The sequence below is a fragment of the Hipposideros armiger genome, unplaced genomic scaffold (assembly GCF_001890085.2).
Source record: "Hipposideros armiger isolate ML-2016 unplaced genomic scaffold, ASM189008v1 scaffold_356, whole genome shotgun sequence".
Taxonomy (NCBI): domain Eukaryota; kingdom Metazoa; phylum Chordata; class Mammalia; order Chiroptera; family Hipposideridae; genus Hipposideros; species Hipposideros armiger.
In genome coordinates, this window is record NW_017731706.1 from 280,740 (window position 1) to 308,284 (window position 27,545).

At 37.5% G+C, this 27,545-nt stretch overlaps 1 protein-coding gene across 6 annotated transcripts in view; it reads right to left on the reverse strand.

Annotated features, from left to right (window-relative positions):
• The window catches only part of ZNF438 (zinc finger protein 438), a 260,413-nt gene that overhangs the window by 121,088 nt on the left and 111,780 nt on the right, over positions 1-27,545 (reverse strand). For 2 of the 6 annotated variants that reach the window (XM_019661622.1, XM_019661625.1), the window contains one exon: positions 1,462-1,548. The exons of 3 other annotated variants lie outside the window; for them this stretch is intronic. The gene's annotated coding sequence lies outside the window, so the exon portion shown is untranslated. Of the gene's footprint in view, positions 1-1,461; positions 1,549-20,924; positions 20,982-24,925; positions 25,071-27,545 lie in introns of all 6 variants that reach the window. One more of the 6 variants, XM_019661623.1, reaches the window with a different exon arrangement.

The window sequence follows — 27,545 nt, forward strand, 5'->3', positions numbered from 1 at the left end:
AAATGTTCTAGGGAAAAAATGCCACAATGACTAAAACTGACTAAGAAGAATGCTTCACATTCTTTTCCATGTGCATAATGCTGTAAAAATTACTAAATAGTCATAAACAAGAGAATCATATTGAGAGCACAGCCTTTTTGATGGAAAAACAGTAATTAAGAGTTTGGGATTAGGAGATTTTTGAAAAAACATGTGTCTGGTAAAGTGTCCATGTGTGTCAGTTTGCCTGAGACAGTCCCAATCTATGCCCATTGTCCCAGTGTCCCGCCCAATTTATTATTTGTTCTGGTTTTTCCATTGTCTGGTGATTTTTTATTACAGCAGCATTATAATAAGCTGGGACTCCCAGGCTCTGTTATGATATTGTTGAGCAGTGTGAAATGCATATGTAGTGAACCCAGCTGACATTTTAACATGTGGTTAAATCTGAAAGGCCCTGAGCAGCAACCCATCTCTGGATGGGCTATAACTGACACTTCATCCTCAAAGACAGCACCCAAGCAGCTTGCAGAAAAAGGAAGTGCACTCAGGGGTAGCTAGGGACAGCTAACTCTTTCAATCTTCAGTGAAGGTGGAAGAAATAGTCAATGCTGCTGCCCCTACTATAACTAACTTGAATGTACAAATTTAAGAAAAGCAAATAGAGAAGTTTTACTCTATATGTTACTCTATAAAGCATGACTTTTCAATCAGATCAAATGATTGTTCTTTAAATTTATCATGCTCAGCTCTGATTACAAATTATCATGTTTACATAGTCAAAGTTAAGTGACAGCTGTTACTTTGTTGGCTCTATTAGCAGCAGAAATTCACACTTACATGATGCCAGGTTCCTATCGGTGTCAGGAGATACATCATCTAGAAAAATCAGTTAGTCCAATAATGGTTTGATTGTTTTTAATCAATCATTGGAAGGTCATTCTGTACTCTATGAAACACCCGACATTGCTGTGACTGCTATTTAAGCTCAGTCAAAAAAGTTCAACACCAAAGATAGAATTACAGTCAATTTTCATGATTGACGGTCATTAAACTCTATAAAGCTACCATGAACACTGAGTTAGTGAAAACCAACCCACTGCTCTTAGAGGAAATATAGAGTTAGGTTCCTGTGAGCCTCTGGCCACAACATTTTCACCAACTGATCAATATATAACCCTGTTTGATGTGCGTTTCTGCTTAAAGACACTTTATTTAATATAAATTGTTCAGTCACTAACATTGAAGTCACAGTCAATATCACTAACTCATGTGTGAATGAAGCTTATAGAAAGCATGTATTTTATCTATAAAATACATCACATCACAGATCTTCTTGCACTTCAGCACTGTGCCTGGATACTGTTTTATAACGGGAAATCACCAAGCAGCACAAAAATGGAAAAAATGTGGCACCATGAAAAGGACACTAGTTTACAGTATCAGAGCTGAAAGGAGAGCCAGAGAATTGCCTTATTTTACCTCAGCTGGGAATGTGTGTTGAGCAATCCAAATTTTTTGTCACTCTGCAAATGTCCATGAACGACTACAGAAGACCAGGAGTACTGACTGGGGGTTACAAATAAATTTTTGTAAGTAGGAGAATTTGCAGAATGGAATCTGTAAATAATGAGGATAGACTGTATTTGTTTTTACAGTGATAACACAAATACAAATTTTGGTCAAGCACAACATCATAGAGTAAAAAATAATGTTTTATTAATTTAAAAAATTATGGAACAGAAATAAACTTGGACATGCTTGTGATTCACATATTATTTCAAAATTATGATTTACAGCAAATAGTAACTATTGGAAAGAATCAACAATTTCAAGTTTAATGAGCATTCAATGAAACTTTGAAAAAGACTACAACTTAATGAAATGATTAAAAACAATACTACCATATTTCAAAACTACATTTCTTAAAAAAAAGTACAGGACAAGTATTACATACAAATTATTGCTAAAATAAGTTAAATAATGTTTATGAACTTTTTTTTTTACTGAGAAATCCATGTTCATTTCAAGGTTGAGATAATATAAAACAGTTTTGATTACTTTGATGTATATGGATATATGTGTATGTAAATACTTTTTAGAAATAAATTTACTTTATAAGTAACTTCTTAATTGGGCAATTTTATAAGTTTACCAATATGATAAAAATAATTTGTCAGCCAAAAAATAAAATTATATAATTTTACTATCCTTTAGTACTCCTTATTCTCAAAAGAATCTCGGTTTGGGCAATAAATTAAATGGTTAACCTAAGTCTGATGGTTAATTTTATGTGTCCACTTGGCTATACTATGGTGCCCAACTGTTTGGTCTAACACTAGTCTATACATTACCGTAAAGGTCTTTGTGGATGTGATCAACATTTACAATCAGTTGACTTTAAATAAAACAGATTACGCTCATAATATGGTGAGTCTCATCTAATCAGTTGAAGTCATTAAAAGCAAAGACTGAACTTTCACAAGGAAGAAGTAATTCTGCCTCAAGACTGTAACAAAGGAGCCCTGCCTGAGTTTCCAGCTGCCTGCAGGCTTACCATACAAATTGCAGACTTGCCAGCTCCTGCAATCACATGAGCTACTTCCTTAAAGTAAACAGTCTCTCTGTGTGTATGTGAATATATACATTTTTTTCACCTCAAAACACGTATGTGTGTGTATGTATGTGTCTGCATGTATGTGTGTGTGTGTGTGTGTGTGTATTCATTCTACTAGTTCTTCTTCTCTGAAGTACCCTATACAATAGGTATATGGGTTTAGGAAGTATTAAGAAACTCCACCCAATGGTGGCTGCTCCCTGATAAGAGTAGAAAGTGAAAGTGTTTTATTTTAGGAAGCATGCAACTGAAACAATTAACATGACCTTAAAGAAGAATAGAACCCCAGATTCTAGGGCCACACCTTCTTATGCCAGAATAACACCAGATAACCCAATAACCCAGCTTTTGGAGAATAGGGTCATGTCTTATTCCTCTTTGTATCTCCTTTCTAGCAGGTAGTCTGAGACAGAGAAGGTGCTCTAAAATGTTGCTAAACAAACAATGTCTCAGAAAACATCACCAGTCCTAAATTCTATAAAAGTGGGGCATATATAAAAAAGTATGTCTTTAATGTTTTCAGTAATCATAATGTCTGCAGTAGTTTTAGTGTTGCCATTCTAAACTGTTGCATGTGTAATATGGGATAATTATAAGTGAATAATTATGGTTTTTTTCTGATTCTATAATCACTTCTTGGCACAGAAAAAAGGAGATACAGAAGGAAGGCTTAAATGTGCTGCAGTCTATAGAGTTTTAATCAGAAGTATCAATACATACTTGCAATGTATTTTTTACCATAAATACATACATACATTTATGAGCTCTGTTTACAATAAAGGCCTAGAAACAATGACCAATCAAGTATCAATGAACATCCTTTAGGGCCCAGTGCTTCTTAGAGAAATGGCTGATTCTGGGATTCAGGAGCCAATTCTGAGAGGCTCCCACTGACCAAAGATGGAATAATTTGAAGTTCATTAATGATAATAATTGAAATGGATTTAAATCTATTAAATATTTTTAATTCTAAGAGTTCACAAAATTTTAAGAAATTGATCACCTTTAAGAGATGATAGAGAACCAATTATCTTAAAAATCATTAAATCAAAGGGGAGAAATCAAGAATTTATCCTGCCTTTGCTTTATGCACTTTATCACTGGGTAATACCTAGACTCCATCAATTATGATAGCTTTCTCCAAGACACACATACCTGTAACAGTAAAGAATAAAAATCTAACTGGCTAGGAGGGCATAAGCACAGCCTTTGACCAATAAGTGGATTATGCTGACCAAGGGATGACCTTGGGTAGTGAGGCTAAAATAAGAGAGAGAGAGAGAGAGAGAGAGAGAGAGAGAGAGAGAGAGAGAGAGAGGAAAAAGAAGAAGAAGAAGAAGAAGAAGAAGAAGAAGAAGAAGAAGAAGAAGAAGAAGAAGAAGAAGAAGAAGAAGAAGGAGCAGGAGGAGGAGGAGGAGGAGGAGGAGGGGAAGGGGAAGGAAGGGAGGAAGGAAATAAATTTGAGCAGGAACATCATAATATATGTGCTGTAGGGAAATAGACTTCACATGGTCAGTTCAGTGAAGTCACTAAAAAAATAAAAAGATGATGAAACAAACAACAACATTAACCCCCATCCTCAAGGTTATCACAATGTAATCTAAAATGTCATTTTCAACATATATTGCAAAATGTGAAAAAAAAAGTGTACCCCATTTGCAGGAAAAAGGCAGGCAATACAACCAATTTCAAAGGGGCCCAGATGTTAGCCCTAACAAATATAGACTTCAAATCAGCTATTATAAATATGTTCACAGAACTAAAGGAAACCATATGTATATAGAGAATTAAAGTATGATAACAATGTTTGATCAAATAAAAAATATCAATGAAGATACAAAAATGACTTAAAAATAAAAGACCCAAATAGAAATTCTGGAATTGAAAAGCACAAGAACTAAAATGAAAAATTCATTAGAGGAGCTCAACAGATTTGGACCAGAAGAAGAATTAGAGAGCTTAAAAATAGATCAGTAGAGAGTATGCAATTTGAAGAATAGGGAGAAAGAAAGAATGAAGAAAAATAAACAGCACCAGGGAAAAAGAGAAAAGGGGCAGAAAACGATTTAAGGAAATGATGGCTGAAATCTTCCCACATTTGATGAAAAACATTAACTTAAACATCCAAGAGTCTCAACAAGTTCCAAAGAAGATAAACACAAAGAGATCCACAATCAGACATACATAATAGAAATGTTGCAAAAAAAAAAAAAGAAAAAGAGAAAATCTTCAAAGCAGTAAGAGAAAAATGACTCATCACATACAAAGGAACCCCAATGAGATTATCAGCTGACTTCTCATCAGAAGCAAAAGGGACCATAAGGCAGTAGGATTAAATATTAAAAGTGCTGAAAGTAAAACACACAAACAAACAAATAAACAAACTGTGAACTAAGCATCTTATATGCAACAAAACTTTCAACAATGAAGGTAAAATCAAGACATTCCCAGAAAAACAAAAACTGAGAGAATCTGTTTCTAGATCTGCTTCATAAGAAATACTAAAGGGAGTTCTTCAGGCTGAAAGCAAATGACACCAAAGAGTAATTTGAATCTACACAAAAATAGAGTGCCAATAAAGGTACCTATGTACATAATTATAAGACACTATAATTGCATATTTATTCCCCTTTCTTCTCTTAATTGAATTAAAGAGTAATTCAATAAAACAGTATGCATACCCATACACTTGTGTTTTTAGGCTAGTAACAGAAATTTTATATGTTTGACAATAACATAGAGGAGGCAGATGAGAACGAAGCTATACTGGAATAAGGAAACAACACTAGATGGTAACTCAAATCCACAGGAATATATGAAGATAATGAAAAATGCAAAGGTTAATATAACTAATTCAGTAAATATGTACTTGCTCTTTCTTCCATCAGCTTCTTTAAAATACACAAGATTAAAAAAGTAAAAATTATAATATTGTTGGGTTTCTACTATATAGAGACATAATCTATGTATAAAATAGTAACAAAAAAGAGGGCAGAGTTAAATGAAGTTATTCAGCAGAAAAGTTTATTTTGCTTGAAGTAAAAATTAGAAGTAGATTTTTATAAACTAAGATGCATGTTGTATCCCTAGAACAAACACTAAGAAAATAATTCAAAATACATAATTTAAAACTTAGTAAAGAAATTAAAATACTACACTGGAAAATATTCACGTAATTCAAAAAAGGGCAGTAAAGAAAAGACCAAGAAAGAAATGAGACCTATAGAAAACCAAAAGCAAAATGGCAAATGTAAATCCAACCCTATCAATAATATTAAATGTGAATAGATTAAACACTCCAATCAAAAGACAGAGTTAATCAGATTGTATTTTTTTTAATCCAACCACAGCCTTATATACTGTCTACAAGAGACATATTTTAGACTCAATGATACAAATAAGGTAAAAGTAAAAGGATGGAAAAATATATATTATGCAAAAGCAACCCTACAAGAATCAGACAAAATAGACTTTAAAACAAACAAATAATCAAAGTAATAATAAACATACAACTCAAAAATGATAATGGGAGACTTCAATATCCCCTTTCAGAAAAACCAGGAAGAAAAATCAAAAGATAATAGAAGATTTGAACAAAACTAAAGGCCAACTAGATCTATAACAGACATCTATACAATGCTTCACATACATACATAATACACTCAACAATACAACCCAACAATACAATGTACATTCTTCTTAAGTGTACATAAAACACCCTCTAAGATAGACTATGTAGTAGGCCACCAACAACTCTCAATAATTTAAAGTGGTTAAAATACAAAGAACGTTCTCTGACCACAATGGAATGCAATTAGAAATCAGTAACAAAACAAAATTTTAGAAACAAAAAGTATTGCAAAGAATTACCATGAAAAATTGCACAGCCAACAAATTTGATACTGTTAATAAAAAGGACAAATTCCCCAAAACACAAATACTGAAACTGACTCAAGAAGCAATAGAAATCTTTAACAGGCCTATAACAAGAGATTGAATTAGTAATTAAAACACTTCCAACAAAAATAAGTGCAAACCCAGAGGACTTCACTGGTAAACTCAACCAAACATTTAAATAGGAATTAATACCAATCTTTCACAAACTCTCCCTCTCCCTGCCCACCCCTCAAAAAAGAAGAGAATACTTCTCAAGTGATTCTACAAGGCCAGTATTAGCTGATACTAAAACTAGACAAAGACATCATAAGAAAACTCCAGACCAACATTCTTTATAGATATAGATATAAAAATCCTCAACAAAATACAGTAAAACCTTGGATTGCGAGTAACTTGATTTGTGAGTGTTCCACAAAACGAGCAAACATTTCTAATGCATTTTAGCATGGTATATGAGCGGTGTCTTGCAATACAAGTAGTTTGTTTCCAGAACAAACTGTGCTTGCAAACCAAGGTATTACTGTACTAGCAAACCAAATCCAGCAATATCACCAGAATCAGGTGGGATTTATCCTAGGAATGTAAGGTTGGTTCAATATACAAAAAAGAAAAAATCAATATACCATATTAATAAAATGTTTAAAATAAAAACATAATCATATCAAAAGACACAGAAAAAGCATTTTCCAAAATCCAACACCCTCTTATCATAAAAAGCATTCAACAAACTAGGATTAGAAGAGAACTTCCTCAACCCAATAAAGGACATCTTACGAAAAACACAACTAACATCATACTTAACAGTGAAAGACCAACTAGGAACAATAAAATGATGTCCTATTTCTTACCATTTCTACTCAACATTCACTGCAGGTTGTAACCAAAGCAATTAGGCAAGGAAAAAGCAAATAAATAAAAACAGCATCTAGATTGCAAGGAATAACTTTCTCTATTCATAGATGACATGATTTTTTACATAGCATATAATTCTAAGGAATCTACTAAAAAAATCTATTTGGACAACTAATAACTAGGTTCAAAAAGGTTGCAAGATACAAGAATAATACACAAAACTCAATTTATTTCTATATACCAGTAATGACTAACCCAAAAATAATATAATAAAATTAAGAAAAAAATTCCATTTACAACCACATCAAAAACATAAAATACTCAGGAATATACTTAACAAAAATAGTGTAAGTCTTGCGCACTGTAAACTACAAAACATTGTTTGAAGAAATTAAAGACAACCTAAAAAATGGAAAATGGATATGATAATTCATAGATAAACTTCAAAAACATTATACTAAGTGAAAGAAGTCAGATACAAAAGCCTACATACTGTATGACACGATTTATATAAAAATCAGAGTAAACAAATCCATAGAGACAGCAAGTAGATTAATGGTTGCCAGGGCTAGGCTAACTGGGAGGATGGGGATGAGAAGTGACTGCTAACAGGCACAGGTTTCTTTTTGATGTGATGAAAATGTCCCATACTTAGATTATGGTGATGGTTGTACAACTCTGCAAATATACTAAAACCATTGAATTGTGTACTTTCATGTCTAAGACAGCAAGTTGAATCCATAAATTATGAAAAGAAAAATGCAAATGGTTACTATAAAAGTTGGGATAATGGTTACTTATGGGTTGTTGTTAACATAGACGCATGGAAGAGTTTCTAGAGTGACTGACAAATTTCCATTTCTTGACCTGGGTGTTACTGGCATTGTAATAACTCATTAAACCACATATTTGATTTGGGTGCTTTTCCATATCTGTAGTTTATTATACAATAAAACACTTTTTTTAAAGGGACATTCTTGGATTTTTTAAAATAGAAATTTGAGATTATATGCTAATCATGTGACTTAATTATTGCTAAGACAATGATGAACATATCCTATGTCTCTACTGTCCAGTATGTAATTATTGAGCTCTTAAAATGTTGCTAGCATATTTGAGAAACTGAATTTTTAATTTAATTTAATTTAATTCTATCAATTTTAAATTCAAATTTAAATAGCCATATGCAGTTGGTAACTACCACATAGATAATGCAGGTTTAGGGCATACAAATACTATGAAATTTTTGACAGAACAATAGATGTTAACCTAAAATATCAAAAATAAAATTTATATGTCACTGAAATGGCAAATTTGTGACAATCACCATTTGTTTTCAAGTTTGTAAAAACTTCTCAAAGAGCAATGAAATAAACAGGGCCTAGCATCCTTTTATTTAAACACACACACACACACACACACACACACACACACACACACAAGAGAAGTTTGGAATCAGATGTTCTTGTCTTGTTGAACGGAGCTTTTAATATTCCAAAGAGCTCTTAACAGCAGTCATATTTCCAGATTTCATCCAAACTCTCAAGGAAATAAAAATGGCAAACTGATATGAACATCACTCAAGTGATTTTTACAATATATCACCAACCCCATCCCTGCCCTGTCAGACTCTAAGAACCACTAATTCCACCAGAATCTTGAACAAATCCAAGTAGATATAAAGTCTAAGGTGTTTCTGTCACCCTCCAAATGGTTTCCCAGCCCTAAATTCTCCAGATTTAGTTTTATGACTAGTTTCTGTCACTAAAAATGGTCCTTAACATTCAATCATTAACAAACATTTATTGAGCAACTATTCTGTTAGGCGCTATATTAGGAAACCGATGAAAAGTATAATCTTTGTCCTCAAAGAAATCATCTCCTAGAGGGGAGCAAGCACCAAATAAAACCCCAGAATTCAGCAATGTTTTTAAGTGCTAAATGAGTAGTATTTACATACTTCTGTGGTTGTACAGAAAAGGAGCACCTAGTTCCCAGGAAGAGAAACGGGGCCAGGGAATTGGTGTGGTAGTAGGGGTATCCTTGAGTTAACTCTTGAAAGATAGGCAGGAGCTACCAAAGCAGTGAAGGGAGAAAGAGAAATATTCCAGGCAAAGAGAAAACATGCAAAAGCATAAAGCCCAAGAGAACTCAGGATTGAGGGAAGTTCGGTACTGAAGCACAGTAAGGGAGGGGAAGGGAGAGAAGCAAACGTTAGACAGGTAGGCAGAGACCCAATCCCGAAGCCCTCTGCTTGCACAGGGCGGAAGCTGGGTTTTACCCGCAAGGTGTAGGAAGGCAAAGAATTTTGAGCTCAGGAATAATGTGATCAGGTTTGCATTTTTAAAAACACCACTCTGCAACAATATGAAGTATAAACAAGAAAAAGTGTGAGGCTGGAGACAGGACAAGCATATTAGAGAACATTACAGCAGATTAGGGGGAAATAAATGAGGACTCAAACGAAAGCAGAAACAATAGGGATGGAGATGAAATGATGCAATTGAGGGATATTTAGAGTACAAAATGTTAACTGGCTGTATAAGGGGGAAATGTAAAGAACCAGGGTGAGTCCCGGATTTCTTGTTTGAGAACAAGGGCACTGCCATTCCTCAATAACATAAATACAGAAGGAACGTGTACAGGTTCGAGAGGTAATTTTAAGTTCTGAAACTCAGGAAGACAGTAGTAGTTATTCAAATCAATAATATCAAATGTCCCCAGAGAGTTTAAGTAAGTTCAAGTCTACAGACCCCATCTTGGACTTACTGAATTAGAAGAAACTCTAGGGCTGGAGCCCAGTGATCTGTATTTTAATCACCCTCCAGATGATCTAGTGTACGCTAAACTTGGAGGACCACTGGTCTTACCAGACACTATGTGTAATACTGGCAAAGGATCAGGCCATCACGTGGGCACTGATGGGGAGGTGTATTACTAGAAGGAACAGAATCCAGACTACAGGAGGTTTAACGAATAAATTGGAGGAAACGAAATGGAGAGTGCATGTAGAGTTGTCTTTCAATCAGCTTTAAGAGAAAGAGTGAGAAGAGAGGCAGACTAAAAACAAAGGTGAGAAAAAAAACGATTCACAGAATAAAGTCCTCCAAGTGGTGGTAGTACAGGATTCAGAGCCTGAGCAGAGGAACTGGTTGGTCTAGGAAGGTATGGCAGGCACTGCAGCTGCCTTCCCAGTCCACGCTCCTTCCTAGAAAATTGAACCCTAATTGTGTTCTTCTCAGGGAGGCCTGGAGGGCCATCAATCTTGACTAGTCTAAGCCAATCGTAGGGCTTCTATACCCCTTGCCACTGACTAGTTTACAAATGGGTTATATGATATAAAGTTGGCTAATGGAGTCAACTGCTGGGAGGCTCCTGAGAAGGTTTTTTTCACTCTTAAAAATAGACATGAGCAATAGTATAGCCTAAATGTTTGTATTCCCCCAAAATCTGTTTGTTGAAACCCTAATCCCCAATGTGATGTTTTTGGAGGTGGGGCCTTTGGGAGGTAATTAGGGTTAAATTAGGTTATGAGGGTGGAGGCCCCATAATAGCATTAGTGTCTTTATAAAATGAGCAAGAGACTAGAGCTCTCTCTCTGCCATGTGTGGAAACAGCAAAAAGGTGGCTTTCTGCATGCCAGGAAGGGGCCCTTACCAGGAATTGAATTTTCACGAAACTCGATCTTGGACTTCCCAGACTCCAGAATTATGGGAAATAAGTGCTTGTTCTCTAAACCACCCAGTACACAGTATTTTGTTATAGCAGCCCAAACTAAGACGAAAAGACACCTTCTTTTCTTACAGTCTTGGGTGCTTTGATATAAGGACATAAATCTTGGAGCAAAAGCTGCCTGCCATCTTGAGTTCAGGAGGGGACAGGCCTGAGGACAAAAGCTAACCTGTGGCAGAATGGAAAGTCAGAAAGCTCCCAAGAGCCTAATGACGACAGTTAGCTGCTACATGAACCAACTATAAAACCACTTTTCTTCCAATTTCTAGTTATATGAGATTATAAAATTTACTTATTATTTAAGCCATTTTCAGTCGGTGCTTCTGTTACTTACTTGCCAGCTGAAAGCATTCTAACTGATAATAGAAAGATATTTTCATTGAGATGAGTGTGGATGAAATTAACTTTACCTATTGGAGACATGGGAATTTAAGCAAGTTTCAGCCTGAAGTTTCATTTAATAAACAAAATGCAGCTCATAAGAGACTGGCCTTAACAGCTCTTTTTTGCTTTAAAAAATTTAGTATTTCTAATGATTACAATAGCTAGTGATGAAGATGATGATGATGAAGATGATGATGAATAAACTCATGGTTATTAAAGTATTTTTAAAAGCTAGGCATTTTATCCTTTCATTGTTTATCTACTGCACTCCATTTGGCTGCAATAGTGAAACCATACCAATCTCTTTTACTTTGTTTATAACAATTTTCATGTCTGTTTCATTTTTCATACTTTCATAGTATATAAAACTATACCACAATATAGTTTACAGAGGGAATCCTTAACTTTAAAGAACAAACACTGTGAAAACCAAACAATTTATAAAAAGATTTGTTTTCATTTCCATATATTTTCTAAATCTATTCAAGAAAGGAAAACAACATTTCAACCACATCTATGGAATGATACCTTTGATTTCAAATCAGAGGGTGGAAAATCAACACTGTAGTCATATAGATAAACACCAGAGAAAGCATGATTTAAGCACAAATAACAAAAAGCACTAGAACTGTGTGCCTGTCCAAGCAGTCCCCAATGGTGAAAAAAGTTTTAATTTGAGATGGTTTTTGAAGCCCCAAATTTTTTCCTTTAGGAACAATGTTACTATGAGTCATTCCATTGCAAGGCCAGTCCATAAAAGTCTTATAAAACCACGTGCATAAGACTATTGTTTGAATTATATCCATATCCAGGCAGAATAATACTCTTTCCTTTGCAAAATAAATCATTTTCTCCCTTCACCCTCTACCAAATCCCAGAGGAACTGGCCTACTAGTGGCCTCTGTTCACTCTCCAACCTCATTTCTCCTTACTCTCCACTCCACATTCTGTGGGTCAGCCACCCACCTTTCTTCAACCTGCAAGGCCTTCTCCCCTTCAAGTCACTGCTGTCACGCCCTTCTCGTCCTCTTCTAGGTCACCTTCGCTCAGCCTTCGGGTCTCAGCTTAAATACTACTTCCTCAGGAAAGCTGTCCCCACACTGAGTCATGTGTCCCTGCCACACTTCCCACCAGAGTATTGATCACAGTGTATTGTAATCACTTTCCCTATCCCTCCATAATCTCCATCATGTCAGGGATACATTTCATTTGCTATTATTTTAACCCCACAGCTTAGAAGAGTGGCTGCCATTTTGAAGATGTCTTAATACATATTTGTTTGTATGAATAAATTTTCATAAGAGAGGGTACTTCAATGTATTTTTAACCTGATGTATGGTATATTTAAGCTGATCTAAGGCCATTACCAAGGAATAAAAGGGTTTTCCAAAAGAGATTTCTCCACTCCTGAATTTATACCTACAAATTGTTTATACAGAGAAGGCTACTTATCCAATTTCTTCCCCATTGTTGGTTTATAAAGTAACTTAAATGGAACATTAAAATTCTAGCAAACAGAAATAAGTATATTTTCTAGTATTACCTTTATCTCTTTCTTGCAGGTAATGTCATTTACTCTCATGGCTTTTACTATAGTCAATGAAATGCTGATTCCCAAATTTGTATCTTCTAGGCCTGCTTTCTCTTTTGAATTGAGGGTCCAAATTTCCAGCTGTCTATAGTTTTCTACCTGAATGTCCCACAAGGACTTCACTCCATCCCCAGATCCTCCCAACCTTTCTTTCCTCCTGTGTTCCCCATTTCAGATAATGACAGCCTGACACTCAAGTGATCTCACCTTATTTCTTAAAAATCGTTCCATGGACCAACAGTGGTGTTCATCTCCTGGAATCTTGTTAAAAACACAGAATCTCTGGCCCCACCCCAGACCTGCTACATCAGATTCTACCTTTTAACAAAATCCCCAGGCAATTCATAGGCACATTAAAATTTGAGAAATGTTGATCTCTAATTCATTTTTCTCCCTACCACCACACATCAACTCTGTCACCAAGTCTACACAAGAACATGTGTCACGTATATGCCACCCATGTTTGTTATCATTTAAGCCATCGCCTCTTGTCTGGAACATTTCAGAAGACATACTCTGTTGTACAGCTATGAATTTTGAGAGACGCCCCATGGTTGGCTAGCCAGGACTGTGCATAATACAAAGCTCATCTAATCCATGCTGCAATGTAAAATCTAGGGATGCTTACAAAGTGTCACATGGGAAAGCATGCAAAAATAAAAGCCAAAAAGATTGAGAACCACTCTTCTTGTTACAATCATTCTCCATACTGACCTCCATTTTCTTTCAAAATACAAATCTGATCATGTCATAACCCTCTCTAAAGTCTTTCAGTGGCTTCTGAATACATCATGCACTTTCTCACCTCCTCCTTTCTGTTCATGCTTTGCTCTTTTTTCCTCCCTTTGGCAAAAATCTTGCTCATCCTCTGAAGTCCTGTTCAAGGGTCACCCCACTGGAGAAGAATCATCTTATCTCACCAGTCACCTTTGCAAGTAACTGCTCTGCCCTCCTACTGCATTTTGTTCATCGCTGATCATGGCTGTCTGTCTTCCCTGCCAGACAAGGACTTCCCTGAAGGCATTCTGTATCTCTCAATCACTGACAGATGGTAGACACTCAAAATGCGTTCAAGAAGTCAACTACCATTTATACCTGATGTCATCAAAAGCTGAAGAATTTAGCACTGATACTGTGAACACACTTATAAACTACAAAATACTAACTACCATATACCTATAAGATAGAATCATTTAGAATATAAAGCAAAAAATGAAAGTATCTCCAGGCATAGCAAAAGTTCAAATATGCTTGGAGACTTAATGCATATTCACATAAATGTAGCCATCCCCATGAGCCCACACTTTGGGGAGTGTACCCTGTTTCCTTATAGTTAATCCAGATAACTGGATGGGACCGAGAGAGGTTAGCCTTTGATGGGGAGTGCAGATCAAGTCTGACAGCTGAATTTTTAAATTATACATTTATCATAAAGATTAAAAAGTTATCTTTATGTAATAGAGAAAAATTACCTACAATTTAAAATTATTAAAATTTCATTTTTGCATATTACTTTTCCAGTGCAGTTCAAATTGCACTAAACATACCATTTTGTATTTTGTTCCAAAATTTTGCCATAAATTAACTCATAATTACATTTCCAGTGACCATGTTATTTCATCATCTTGACATATTGCAGTTCATTAAAACATTCACCAAACTTTGATAATTTATTCAGCATTTATTGAACAACTACTGTGTGACCACCCCTAATCTAAGAACCCCCGAGACAAATGGCAGAGGCTGACTCATATACCCAGGACTGCAGAGTAGTGCTCAGCACAAAGCAGAGGGTGGCTCACCAGAGCTGAGGTGGGTGGGATGCCCCCCAACATCTGATTGCTGCTCTCAGGGAGGTCAGGAGTAAGAGGGGGAAGATGCAATCAGGACGAGGCATAAGAGTCTGAAATCACATATCATGTTTGGGGAAAGGCAATAGCTGGGAGCAGCTACAGCACAAGGAACAATCAGAGTGAATGGCCTCAATTCCTTAAAGCCTCCCCAGAATTGGGAGTTATTTTACTTTCCCCAGTACTTTTGAGAGAATAGAAGGGGTAACTCAAGGTTGACTTAAAATGCATCTTTGATGATTACCCATTTTTATTACTAACGCTATTACTCAATCTGCTAAAATTCTCTGTCCACTTGTGTACTAAATCTTGATATTTTTTTCCTCATTAAGTTTGAGAGGACTCTTCAGGTATTAAAATTTTTAAACCTTAGTCACACTTGATACAAGCATTTCCCCCAGTCTGTTATATTATTTTTTCATTGTGAATAAGTCTTAAATTTTATATATTCAAAACTGTTGATCTTTTCTTTGGTGAGTTTTTCATTGCTCCAATACTGAGTTATCAATCTTTCATAAATCTAGTGAATATTACATTCTACTTTCTATTACTTTTTTCCAAAATGTGATTTTAAAAAGTATTTAGCTCTTAAGACCAACAAGACCTGATAAACGCATGATGTGCATAAACATTCACATATAGCCATTAGCCTCCCACCCCCTTTGCTAAGATACAGCTAGGGAATTCCCTTTCATCCAAACTCCTCATTCATTTTACTTCCAATTCCCTTACAATCACAATGCTGGGAAGAGAGGAGCTGGAGCTGGTGTCTTGTGTGCTGTCTTTAGAGATGGCCCTGAGACATCCACACCCTCTATGAAACAATTAAGAATCAATATTTTAAGGGACATATTGGGGACAAAAAAACACTTAAGAGATGCATCAGCAATAAAAATCAATGCTAATTTTAAAGTAGTGTGGCAATATTTACTGTTAGACTTTCTAACTCCCCAAAACGTGACTTGGATGCCATAACCTTTTGACTTCATATCATGGTAGGTAATTTTCAAATTAGAAAAGGGGGCTTGGTCAAGTGTTTGCAGCTGAGCATGTCTGACTCCCAAGGGAGTTTGGAAATTGGAGGGGAGGGGCACTTTTCAGATGTCACAATGCGGGAACACACACTGCTCTCTGTGAGGAACCAGGGATCATAAGTTTTCCTCAAGGTACAGGACAATCTTATACCATAAAAACCTGTCCCACCCAAATGCCAATAGCCACCTCATTTCAGCTAAGAGCCTTATAGCCCAAAATGTCTTGCTTTCAATATCTAGTGAAGGCAAATCTCCTGGCTCTCACTGGTTCTACCCACCCTGCCATATGAGTAGGTACATGTTTCACAGTAGGAGGACCAGCCCTAGGGGAGACCCCGAGGTGGACCTGGCTGTACTGGATATCTTGCTCACTCCTCCTGTGGGGTCTCTCACTTTACTGTCCATTCTGGCCTGTATTCATTCAAGCAACATTCCCTCAAGTTCCTGGTATTTGGCTACTTCCCTCATTCTGATCCACCAAAATCTGTTTCCAGCAAATTTTGAGAATGTACTTGATAAACAAATCATACTAAGATATTAGTCTCATGATGATACAACACATTCCTCATCTCAGGGATATTTATAGTTAAGGCTTACACCAAAGACACCACTTCTTGCCATCTTCTCTGTTACCACCCTGGTCCAAGCTACCATTTTTTTTTTTTACCAGGATCACTACAGGAGTTTCTTTATCAGTCTTCCTGCTTTAACCTTCCAACTCATTGTCTGTTCTCAACAAAGAGCTGACCTAAGTGAGATCCTATCATTTTTCAGCCCAAAACTCCCTTATAGCTCCTTAATTCGATAAGAATAAAAGCCAGGTATCTCTAATAGCCTGCAGGTTATAAATGATCTGAAATGGGAAAACTGGAGGAAGAGTATATCAGGGAGAAAGAACAAGAGTTCATTTTGGTCATGTTACATTTGAGATGTCTGTGAGACACTGAAGTGGAGCTGCTAAAAAGACATTATTATTAGATCCTCAGAAGCCAGCTTTAGGCTAGATAAGTGATTCTCAACTGCAGGTGATTCTTTCCCTCGCCCCCCCACCCCCATCCCTGGCCCACGGGGACACCTGGCAATGTGTACAGACATTTTGGGTTGTCACACCTGGGAGAGAGGTGTTGTGTTCTACTGGCATGTAGGGGGTAGAGGCCAGAGATGCTGCTAAACATCCCACAATGCACAACACAGCCCCCCACAACAAAAAAAGTCATCTAGCCCAAAATGTCACTAGTGCCAAGGTTGAGAAACCCTGGACTAGAGACATAAATATGGAAGACTTATTCAAAAAGATCATATTTAAAACCCAAAGTGCAAAATGAGAAAGAAAAAAAAAAGACTAAACCTTGAGGAACCCCTTTCAAAGTCAGACAAAAGTGCAAGAACCAATACAGAGGACTAAAATGGGTCAGTCAGAATGGGAAAAGGAAAAGCAGAAAGGGGTGGTGTGATAGCGGCCCAGGGAAGAGCATTCCTGAAAGGAAGCAACGCTCAGCTGCGTTCACCTGCATGGAGAGTTGCTAAAACATCAAGTAACACTGGTAGCGGGTAAGAGGTTTGCAAGACTGAAGGAGGTATTCTGTGGGGAGTGAGATAATAGAGGCACATGGGAAGATTATTGGGCAATTTTGAGGCTGCTGAGTATATCATTAAAGCGAAACAAACAGGCAGGTGGTTGAGTTCTCGTCCAGTCCAGAGGCTTTGCCAAATAAAAGAGATCAAAGAGGTACAAAGGAATCAAGGGGATTTTCAGGAGAGTAATTTGAATTGGGGCAGCCACACTGGATAAGGAAGGAACTGATGACAGGAAGGAACTAATGAATATAGGGAAATGGGAGGAGGGTTAATGAATTGAAAGTCTTGATGAGTCATAAATACTTTCCCATTATCAATCAATATATTTCTGTACCATGCTTTTAATTGCTCCATAATAAAATATTCTATTTCCTGATATTATTAAGTTAAATGTAGTTTTTCTTTAATAAGAAAGAGCTATTTACTATTTGAACACTGCTCACCATCCTACTTACTTTCCTGACCAAGATCAAATAGCATTTATGGAAAAGACCATGTTACCATGAAAGACATGCTGAATAACAGGCCTGGGTTAAAACATCAGCTCTTTCATGTTTTGGCCTTGGACAATTTACCTAACCTTGCTGAACCTAAATCTGTTCATTTAATTAACAGATTGTAGCAGGCAAAATAATGCTCCCCCTTCTCCCACCAAGGATATCTAAATCCTAATCCTTGAAACTTGTGAATATGTTATGTTACATGGCAAGGGAGAATTGAGGCTACAAGTAGAATTAAGGTTGCTAATCAACTGACCTCAAAATAAAGAGAGTACCTTGGATTATTCAGGAGGGTCCCAAGTAATCACATGGGTCCTTAGGGGAGAAGAGGGACTCAGAAGAGGCAGAACCAGAGAAATGGTGCATGTGAGGAAGACTCAACACGCCAGCCCTGGCTTTGAGATGGAAGGAGGCCAGGAGCCAAGGAAATGTGGGCAGCCTATAGAGGCTGGAAAAGACAAGAAAATTGATCTCTCCTAAAGCTTCCAGAAAGAAATGCAGCTCTGCAAACACTCAGTAAGGCCCATTTTGGGCTTTTGACCTTCAAAACTGTAAGATAATAAATTTGTATTGTTTTAAGTAATGAAATTCTTGTTAATTTGTTACAGCAGCAATAGGAAACTAATACACAGGTAAAACAAATCACCTTCATACACTGTTGTGTAGATTAACCAAGATAACATATATGAAGTACCTAGCAGAATGCCTAGTACATAGGAAGCATTTAAATAGCTTCCTTGCTATCATTACTAATACTATTAACAGCACCAAAAGCAATAGTAGTTAAAAGAACACTGACTCAGTTCAAGAATTTACTCAACTCTGTGAGTAAGATATGTTAGCTAACTAAGATATCTTAGTCAACCTCTGTAGGACTCAGTTCTCTCACAAAAAAAAAAAAAATGAGGAGGCCTAGAATAGATGACATCTAAAGTTTCTTCCAGCTCTAAAATGTTAATGATTCTAAAAGCTAATTCCTTAATGACACATTCTACTTATCGCTAATTAACTGATTCAGAAAATCCTATTAAATAAAAATAATAAGCCAAGCAGTTTTCATTTTATGTTTCAACATTTTCAATATTTTATATTGCTTTATAAAATTGAATCATGGCATAAAACTCATAAGCCTGCAAGCAAGGAAAAATATCTAAGTCATCCTGCTACTATTTAAAGGCCTTACAGCCAAACTACAATAATAATGATATCTTCTCAAACCGCTCAAAATATATTCCCACATATTACCTCATTCATTTTTTAACAGCTTTCTTGAGATATAATTCACATACCATACAATTCACCCTTTTAAAGTGTACAATTCATTGCTTTGAGTATAATACTTCAAAGAATTCTGCAACCACCACCACAATCTTAGACAGTTTTCATCATCCCCAAAAGAAACTCCCTACCCATTAGCAGTCATTCCCCATCTGCCTCCTCCAACCCTCCTACCCACTACTTTCTGTCCCTATGGATTGGCCTATTCTGGATGTTTCATATAAATTGAATCATATAACAAACATATGGCACTTTTTTGTCTGGCTTCTTTCACCTAGCATAATGTTTTGAGATTCACCCATGCTGTAGCATGTCCTACAGTAGTACTTCATTCCATTCTATTGCTAAATAATATTCCACTTTGTTTATCCATTCATCATTCATCAGCTGATAGACATCTATCTGGGTTGTTTCAACTTTTTAACTATTAGGAATAATGCTGCCATAAAGATTCATGTACAAGTGTTTATATATATGTTTTCATTTCTTTTGGGTATATACCCAAGAGTGGAATTGCTGGGTAACATATGGTAACTTTAAGCTTTCACCTTTTAAAAAACTGCCAAACTGTTTTCCAAAGCAGCTGTCTACTTTTACATTTCCACCAGCAAATGTAGGAAGGTTCCAATTTCTCCACAGCCTTAAAACTTATTATCTTTGAATATAGCCAACTAGTGACTATGAGTGCTCTCTTTTGTAGTTTTGATTTGCATACCCCTATGATTAATGATGTTGAGCATCTTTTCATGTGCTTATTGGCCATTTGTATATCTTCTTTGGAGAAATGTCTATTCAGATACTTTGCCTATTTTTTAATTGGGTAATTTACCCTTTTTAATATTCAGTTGTAAGAGTTCTTTATAAATTCTGGATACAAGTACAATATCTGATATATGATTTGCATGTAGTTTCTCCCATTCTATATATCTTATCTAATCCTAGTGCAGCTAATTGCACTCAACAGATTCTGTGTTGCTGTCCCCATTTCACAGAATTGGCATGTCATATGATTCAATAGACTTGACAACTGACAGACTCAAAAGGAAGCTTATAGCTGTGCCTGCCTGTTTTTATTTAATTTAAAGAGGCCATATATTGATAGCAACATTGTGACAGAACACCAGGAAGTCTCCGTCACTCAACCCTAATGCTGTCAATATTATTTCCAGTTACATCAAAGATGGTTCATTTATTCACTTGAAAAATAGTTATTGTCACGTGGCAGGCACTGGGTGCTACTCCTGGCTCAGCATGCATCAGCGAACATGACCGAATCCTTGTCCTCATTAGTCTTATAATTTGGCAGTGTCATACAAAATCTCTAGGTCTAAATCAATTTCTTAATAGCAAATAGTCCAAAGACATTTTCTACCTTAATGCTAAAAGATCCGCCCTCTTTTCAGAGGAACCATTACAGATTTTAACGCAAGTGATATTCTTTTTTTTTTTTTTATCCAAAGTGTCAAACTTATTTTGTGGTCTAGAATGACTTTGTTTTAAGTATTGGCTTTACTATAGTAGGTCATCACTTAGCTCTTATAAATCCTTTTCATAATGCGGCAATGCTTCCTTTAATGACACTTGTCAAAATGAAACTTTGACTAAAGGAAGAAAATACTCATGTTTTTTTACCTTATCCAGAAAGCTTGAAGGCTCAGAGTATATATCGTGGCCAATTATTACCGCGTGCTGAATAAAAACATTATAATAGTTCCATTAAACATGAAAACAAAAATACAGAATTATAAATCTGACAACTTAAAAAGGTAATTCTAACCTTGTCTATCAAAATATTCCTAATGCAGAGCAGAGGGACTGAATAATCCCCAGAAGAGTAAAGGCACAGCCTTAAGTGGCCCACACAAAGTTTAAATTTCTCAGTTTGTATTTTTTCCCTAAAAGAGTTCACACAAAGGTTACATTCTCAACTATAATACATCAGTTTCTTTTATTATATAAAGAAAAAAAAAATTAACATTTTTAATTAGGGTCAATATAAGAATTTGTTGAGAAGGAGCTGGAACTACATTAATTCTAACTGTGAAAATTTAGTACATTAAATAACAGCCAGCAAGTAAAACTAACACTCAGGAAAGATACCATGCCTATCTCATGGTTCTGAGTGCCCTCAGCGCACCCTTTTGTAACCAAGGTGTACACACTGCCGTTTGACTAGCTCGGTGCCTAAGGGTTAAGAAGGCATGGGCCCAGCATGACCTGAGGTGATCCCAGAGGTGGCCTGCTATAAGCAGGCAGCATCACAGTTCAATGCAGGGCTTCCCCACTCTGATCTGGGAGTCTTCTGGCCTGTCGTGGGTTGCTGTGTGGGGACAGAGAATAGCTGTCAGCAGGCAGGGAGCACAGCATTCCTGACTTCCGGTTCCCTCACATCTACCTGTCTTATGTGCTAGGCTTTCGTGTAAGTTTTCTGAAGTCTGAGCTCCGACTGAGGGAAAACAGGGCTGAAATTCTAAATCTAGAGGAAGTCTTGGCCAGGCAGACAACAATGTCCATCAGATCCGAAAGACACCGTGAGGACAAAATGGGAGAATGAATAATGAAGCTGGTGAGAAGCAGAGTCAAAAACAGGAAAGGGTGCGGTATGAGCCAAGGGTCGGGGTCAGGCCTTTGTCCACTGAAAAGAATGCCTATTGTGGAGCGGGTGCGTCTGCTTAAAGGAGCAGCAATGGGATCCTTCACCCAGAAGCACTCAACGGCTGAAATCTCAAACTACAATACGCTACTTCCAGGCTACAATCTTTTATCCTTTTGGCTCTCAAGATTCCTTAAGTCCCATTGCCAATCCATTCTCCACAAAACAACCAACGTGGACCATCAGAAAAGTGAAACAGTCACTCCTCTAATTCAGACCTTCCAATAGCTTTCCCACAGCACTTGAATAAAATCCTACATCTTTATGGTGGCCCTAATATGTCATGCCCCTCATTAATTACCACTCTCCTCCTCGCTCACGCTCCCCAGTGCCCTGGCTGCTCCTCAAGCAATCACCAGGCCAGGCTCTGCTGTGCTATTCCCTTACCCACGTGCACTGCTGTGTCCTAACCACACTCCAGTCTCTGCTCCGAGGACACCTCTTCCAGGAGCCTCTTCCTGTTCACAGTATCTCAAATAGCAGATGCATCACTCTCTAACCCTTTACCCTTCTTCATTTTTTTCTTTTTAACATTTTCTTACAATCTGAAGCCATAAATATATTTGTTGTTTACCTCCCACTAGAAGCAAAATCTACCAGGGTAGGGCTTTGCTTTGATGACTGTTTTGACCTAGGTAGCCATGCCACCCAGAACAGTGCTTGGAAGATAAATGCTCAATGTTTATTGAACAAACAAGTGAATAAATCATACTTGATCTTAAATATTTTTAGTATCCAGGCTTTCCCCAACCCCTCTGTATGTGTTTTCTGATCTATAAACTGTGCCACAAGCTTCACTTCTTGCCCACTATAACCTATGATGTGATCATCCAGCTTGGCCCACTCCCTCGCCTAAACTCTTCACTACCTTACCAGCTTGTCCTTCCCCTAAACCAGGGGTTAGCAAACGTTTGAGTCGGAAGAGCTGCCAGAGGTCAGTAAACTGCGGCTCACAAGCGTGTGGCTCTGAAGTAAAATTGAAAATGAAAATAAAACTATCATAGTTTCATTTACAAAAATTTTAAAGGACATTATTCACATAATGGTGATTATGTAAAAATGTGTTTATGGTTCTCGAATAATTTTTAAACTGTTGTGAGGGATAGGATTGGCTCTTCCAGGGGTCAGCAAACTTTTGAGACAGAATGTACCCAAAGACCGCATGTGGCTCGCGAGCCTCAGTTTGCCAACCCATGCCCTAAAACAATCTAAGGATCTACTTCTTCACTCTCACCCCAACCATCTAGAGAGCGCTGCCATAAAAAGCCACAAACATGCCAAATGGGGGTTCTGCAAATGCATGGTTTCCCATCTCGGTAGGCCCTTGCTTACTGCTATCCACCAATCTCTTCTAGGGCTCCCAATCAGCTCCCTTTCACATCTTACAGATTCAATTCCAAATTTCCATCACTTTCTTCTAGCTTCCAACTCTCCCCTCCACTCAGCAAATGGCATCACCTCCACAGAAACAAAGGAAAAGTTCTTAGGTCAGGCTCCCTCAATTTCCTCTCCCCACTGACCAACAACCAATAACTGACCGATAACCAACAACCATACACCCATTCTGCCCTCCTTCCTGGTTGTGTGGAGGAAGGATGTCCCTCTTTGTGCCCAAAGCTAACCTTCAACCAAAACCCTGGGACTCAAGCCACCCTCCCACCTCCTTAGGGATCTGATGCCATCATTTATCCACTTTACCCTCCACATCTTTAATTTCTCCTTTTCTTCTAGCTTTCCCCCCACTGCATGTGAATGGTTAAATCTCTCCCATCATAAAACAAACAAACAAACAAAACTAAGAAACTTCTCCACACAGGGAGCCTCTCTTGTACTGTCCTATTTACCCCTTTCTCTCCACAGCCAAGTGTGTTGAAACACAGTCTAAACTCACTTTTTTACCACTCCAGCCCCACCCCAATTCACTAATTAACCCTCTGCAATTTGGGTTTAGCCTGCAAACACAAAGCTGTCCCTCCAAAACATAGGTGACGTCTTAACTGAAAATTCATCCAGAAGTTACCAGACCCCTCAATTTAATATCAACACCCTTAATCTTAAAATGCTCGTCTCTTGGCTTCAGTAACATTATTCTTTCTTGGTGTTCTGCTTTTTTGGACCTTGCTTCACAGTCTGCTATTGACTGTTTGATCTAAGTCTCTATATGTGGTATAGCATTAAAAGCATGGGCTCTGTCATAGTCAGCTTTGGCTGCCACAACGAAGCATATGACTGGGTGAGAACAGAACACAAGTTTATTTTCTCACAGTTCTAAAGGCCAGGAATCCAAGACCAGGGTGCCTGCATGGTCAAGTTCTGGTGACAGATCTCTCCCGAGGTTGTGGATGGCCATCTTCTCACTGTGTCCTCATATGGCAGAGATCTTCTGTGTCTCATTCTCTTCTTACGAGGGCCCCAGTTCTATAGGATCATTTAACCTTAGGCCTCATTTAATCTTAATCACCTTCTTAAAAGCCCTATTTCCAATACAGCTATATGGGGGGAGGGGCAGGGACGGGAAGGCTTCAACATGAATTTGAGGGAACACAATTCAGTCCACAGCAGCCAACAATAATGAGATTTTAAGTTAAGTATGATAAAGCTGAATGTTATGTAACAGTTAACTGTGCAAGTATAAGAACTCCAAAGCAACAAAGAAAATGGGCATCACATGAAAATATCAGGATACAGAATTTTATATAAACATGTAAAATATATGCATGTGAAATAAAAAGGAATATATAATAATCATAATAGGAATGATGTTCAAGTAAAAGAGTTTACTTCTAATCTCTGTTAGACAATTTGAAAAATAAATTTTCACAGAAAGAATATATAAATCAAAAGCTCCAACTGAAAAACAAATCACTAGGAACAAATCTAACTGTTTCCTTATATCACTGCCATCTGGCATTAACTAGGATGTAGGCTATTCTGACAAAAGAAAACCAAGAATGTCTTGGCTCAAACAAATGGAGTTTACGTCTCTCTAATGTAATAGTCCAGTGGTCCCACGAAGGTAGAGAGCGCTCCTCAGTCCAGGGACTGAGGTCCCTTCTCTCTTGTCCCTCCACTCCCTGGGCCACTGCCTTTGTGCAGCTGGTAGAAGCTGGCTCAACAACCAACAACTGTGAAAGGGGGTAGAAGGAAAAGAATATGACAAACAAGCAGATTTTTAATACAAATGTGCTTTAGAAGTTGCACACATCACTTCCACTCCCATTCACTGGCTAAAACTTAGACATGTGGCCTCAAGGTGGCTACAAAGAGCCTAAGAAATACAGTTTCTATGAAGGCATCATGTGCCTCGCTAAACATCAGGGTGGGAGTGCATCCCTCCCACTCTAAAACAATCATCTCCTTTCTAAAGGGATAACCTAAAGCTCCATCCAGTTACTGGATTCAGCTCAAACTCTACAATCTCTGGATGATGCAAAACCTCTTCAACAGATATTGATTTGGCTCCATCCCAGCCCTGTGACCTACAAACTACAAGATGAGTAACCTTTGCTCTCTACCACATACCACCATCATACCCAACATACAACAGAATGCAAATAAGATAATACAATTAAGTCTTCCATTCTGAAAAGAATGGCAAATACATATTCTTACCAATGATAAAATACTGCTGGACAGGGACGGCAAAGAATCCCTGTTCTACCGGGGAAGCAAGTCCCTTGGTTAAACTTATTTCTGTTCTCTGGAAGGGGAAGCAGGGGGGGAATCTTCTTTATCAATTTGTCTGCTGGAGCCAAGCTTTGCCTCTGAAAGATTCCATTTTTCCATTATCTTTCTGGCCATATATGAAGTGGACATGTGAGAATATGTGCTCTAAAGAGGCAGCAAAGAGCTGGTACAAAAACGGGGGTCAAGGGTTGCTTTAGGAGTCAATGTCAAACTCTCAGTGACTTTTCCAGGAAAGCTTGTGGCATCTTTGACAACATAATCCTCTCAAAAATTCAACACGTCTGTTTGCCTTCAGTCAGTGCCATGTGAAAGTAACCACAACTATAGATTTAGTCTGGTTGTTGGTATTAGGCTTGTCATTTCTCCTTTTATTTGCTGGCGTCTACGGCAGATCCATCTTCACCCCCTCGATTTAAGGTTAGCTACGTTGAGGTCGACTGATTCACAACAGGAGGATTATACCATCACACCCCATTTACATAAGGGCATGCCATGTGACATGAGATGGTCCTTCCTGCCTGATTTCAGACTCAACCATTTGATTTCCTTTGGCTAATAAAATATGAACAAAAGAAAAACATGCCATGTTTAAGCAGCGGATTCTGCCATATCTCTTTTCCCTCTGCCACAGAATAACGATGTCCCCCAAAAGCCTATTCTTCCAGCTTAGAGCAACAGAGGATGTGGAACAGAGCCAGAGACTTGTCATGAGGAAGAAGTAAACCTTTGTTGTTGTAGAGAACTGAGACTTGGTATTTGTAACTGGATCTTTATCTAGCTTAACTGACAGTCCAAGTGGGGAGGTAAATCCTTAATTTGATCCTTGCCTGGACTGGCTTCCACTATCTGGCCAAGAAAAATTTAACGGCATGTTCCTAAGAATGAATCTTACTTCTTGTGGTTTGGGATACAGAAGCAATTTTTTCCAACTCTGCAATATTCCATTTTACTGTTCTTCCAGTCAATTCAGAGCACAGGCCATGGGCAAAGGGAACCTCATTTAACAAAACCAGACTCCCAACTCTAACGGTAAACTAGCTAATCATTTCCTTATTTGACACCCTCTTGTAGTTCCTTACAAATGAGCAAGGAGTAATCAACTCATTTTAGAAGTCTTTCTAACCACTTCCCTAAAGGAACAAACTGGATAGACACATTGACTGCCTTCCAAGTGATCAGAGGTGACAGTTTCACCAAATGTTTTACCACAGCACAGTCACCAGTTGTGTAAACTCTAACACAGTGCCTACTATTTGTTGACCAACCACTCAGCCAGGGCCATGCATTTTAGCTTGTTATTATGGCAACACTCCACTTCAGGTGCCAGTTTCCATATTCTATAGGGTATGGGGTGAATGCTTATGATAAAATGATGTCAAATGCAGGGGCTCAAACAAGAAAGAAGTTTATTCTCTTCCTTGAAACAATACAGAAGTAGGTAGGTGGCTGGGAAGGTAAGTGGTAGTTGGTTCTGCTCCACAGTGTCATCCAGGGCCCTAGGCTGATGGATGGCTCTGCTATACTCATCACAAGATGTCTTCTATCTCTGGGTTCCAGGCAGGTGTTGCCATTATTGTTGTTGCTGCTTTGCAGTCAATAGGAAGGAGCAGTAGGGTGGGGAGATGAACAGGACAAGCAACTTGTCTTCAAATATCAGGTTGTTGGAAAAGTCATGACATATTTTGTCTATGTTTTTCAAAGGTCATTTATTTATATAAAGAACAAAGATAAATCAATGATATATTGCCCATTTTGTTCGATAACCTTTTGCCATCTTTCAGTAAGCTTCATAATTCCTCATTCATAGAAGGACCCGTCTTTATTTGCGAAAAACTGAACAAGGTGCTGATTTACAGCCTCATCTGAATTGAACATTATACCACACAAGGAGTTTTGAAGAGAGTGAAACAGGG